The following is a 3,203-nucleotide window of genomic DNA, read 5'->3' as shown; positions in this document are numbered from 1 at the left end:
TAGCTCCTAGACAAGAACAACGTGGCTTGGAACATGAACATAGCCCTTGTTTGGACCTTGTGATAGCTCCATTTGCTGTGTTGGATGTTCCTCCTCTAGCGTGTTCCCTGCCTTCCCGAAACATTGATCAGCAAGATCGGGGGGTAGATGACATGCTAGACTAGTTCATTAGCATAGCAGATTCTCTCCTCCTCTCTTTTGTTACTTCTTCTATGTTTTATTCTCATTCTTCTATTTGTTGTCCTTAGTGTTGTCTACTTGAGGACGATGCAAAGCATTGAGATCTCTTTTGGTCTCTCTCATGTTGACTCAAAAGACACATGTGTTCCCTTCTTCTAGGTGACCTTCCTTGATTGGGGAATGAAGAACAATTATGCATACATACATATGATATACATGAATTATCATACAGCATACTGACCCTGAGGAAAGCGAAGTCACCTCGTGATTCATGTTTTGTGTCTATTATCCTTGGGTTTATCTCACACTTGGGGGCTAAATCTTTGTGATAACGTGCTCCTTTCCCTTGTCATTTCTTATGTTCATCACTACCTTAAAGCAATCACCCCCGTTGAGGCGTGTGCGATCACTTTAATGTAGGGGGGCATACACCCCGTCTATCCCTTCAAGATACTTGAAAATTTCTTGGCAAACTTAGCTCTGCCTTGAAAATTTTTGGTATTTTTCTTGCATGACTCATAGTGAGAGAACCTTACTACTGACAGTCATGGTTCTCCCTCATGATCTTCCCTTTTACTTTGTCAATTGAAGTCGTAAGATCCTTAGTCCACTGGGGGCTTGGTGTGTCTTGCCTCCTTGATGTGGTGAAAGTCTTTCAATGTTGTTTCCTTGTACTTTACTGGAAGTATGAGCGTACGCTTATACTCCCGCTAAAGTGGGGGCTAAATGTAGCGTCCTGAAATTGCGACACTTGCAATTTCAACCGCATTTGGGTCTTCACGATGGCGACGCAACACTGAACCTGAATGGAGACCCCAAAACTTGCTCATGACATCAAAAACTGCATTTTTCAGCACCCTGGCCTGATTCCTCCTTGCACCCCGCTGTCTCTGGAGGTGGGACCATGGCGCCCAGTGCCCTGGTCCCTGGCCCTATTTTTGGCCCGGTCTCTTTTGGGTCTCGGGTCTTTATGTTTGCAAATTGGAAAATAATCTTCCCAGGTCGGCCTAAGGTCGGAAAAATCAGTCTATCAACCCTAATTGGCAAGTATATAAACTACATTTCCTCTCCCATTTTGGGTAGAGAAAAAAAGAAAAAGGACATATGTGTACAAAAAGGCAGAAGCGATACTCAAACATTCAAGCATTCAAGCATTCAAGCATTCCTTCAAGCAATTGATCATTCCAAGTCTCCATTCAAGGCTAAGTGTTGCATTCAAGACAAGGATTCAACCATTGAAGAGGAGATCACATACCACATACAACATACAACATACAACAACATCTACACCTTCGCATGTAAGAATACAAACATTCTTACAACAAGGTTGCAGGTACGTGGCTGTAATTGAAGATCTGGAATCCTTGTACAGAGACGAACAGATCCCCCTTCGTTTCGCGGATTTTTCGGAGGACCGTGTGCACACCGGGCGCCATCGTCCTGTCAAATTTTGCTCAAATTTGCAAGACAGCACCATCTCGACATTTTACTACTAATTCCAGGTCCGTAGCTTCATCCCATATCCCTATCTCTGTTTATAAGTGAATCTTTCTCACTTTTCATGCATTCCTAGCTTAATCCTTCTATCTACATTCTTTACAAAAGAGGGTAGCCTTGCTGTCTTAACCCTTGAAACTCATTTAGAATCCAATCTTGCATTGTGTGGGATTGGATCTTGTGGGTTTCAACCCCTCTTTTGAATGTAAAGTCTCCCCTAAGTGAAAACCATCAATCCTAAGTGACCCCCCTTTTCCCCTTGGAGTGGTGGGGGGAACACTTAGGGTTCGCTCACGATTTTCTGCTTTACAGTATGTATATATATATATATATAGGTATATATATACATATACATATGTATATGTATGTGTATATATACCTATATATATACATCCATATACATATATATGTATATGTATGTATGTATGTATGTATGTATACATGTATATGTATATATATGTGTGTGTGTGTGTATATATATATAAGATGATCCATCCCTTGCGATAGTTGTATACATGTGTTTCCATACGATGCTCTATATACTTTATAATGATTTTATGATGATGCATGTTACATGTTTTATTACAAATGCGATGATGCTCATGATTCTTAATGCGATGGAAATGTACATTTTAGTACCCCTGCACTAATCAAATTTTTAAAATTGGTTTGACCTTGGTTGAATTTTTAAGAGGCCTTCTTGAATGCTTGATGTACCATGATGTAATGTTATAGTCAGATATTATGATTATTGTGCGTACCTGTAAATGTGTTTTCGCATCGATTCTTATGTAAGTTTAATTGTTCTTTTGATTCGTGTTATTAAATCTTGGGCTAACACTTTCATTAAATATATATGTATGCATGGGTGGTTCATGGTTGTAGGAGATTGCAGGCACAATATCGCATAGGTATGAGGTTTGTCTCCACCTAGATTCACATGTTTGAGTGTACCTCATTGGTCCTAAGGAATTGGATTAGGTAGTCATAAGACCCTCATTTTACCCTAGTTGTGCTCAAGCGAGCGTCGTCGGTTTTCCTTTTGTTTGGGTATGTGGGTCGTGTATTTGCTTGACTTTCTTGGATTGTGTGTTTTGCATGTGGTAAAATTGAGTATTTAATCCTAAGTATTTAATTTGATTAAATGTGTTTTTTAATGCATTAGTAAATTAAGGGACTAAATTAAATAGGACCCTTTTTATGTGATCAATCATCAATTAGAATTGCTCAATTCATGTTTGTAGCAAGTTAATGATGAATTAATTAAGTTTATGCATTTTGAATGGAAAGGTTAAATAGTATTCGAAAATAGAAATATTTTTACCCTCTTTGGCAATTTGAAATAGAAATGTTAGTTTTAATTAAAATAAGAAAATCAATTTTAGAAGAAAAGCAAGTTTTTTCATATTTGAATTGTTTGGGAAAAATGATTTTTCATTTTTTTATTTGGAGGAAATTTTTTTAAAACAAAAAAATGAATTTTGGTCAAACAATTTCCTTTTAACCTAGGTTTTGAAAATATTTTT

The sequence above is a fragment of the Cryptomeria japonica genome, chromosome 11 (genome assembly GCF_030272615.1).
Source record: "Cryptomeria japonica chromosome 11, Sugi_1.0, whole genome shotgun sequence".
Lineage (NCBI taxonomy): Eukaryota > Viridiplantae > Streptophyta > Pinopsida > Cupressales > Cupressaceae > Cryptomeria > Cryptomeria japonica.
Note: the sequence above shows the minus strand (reverse complement) of the source record.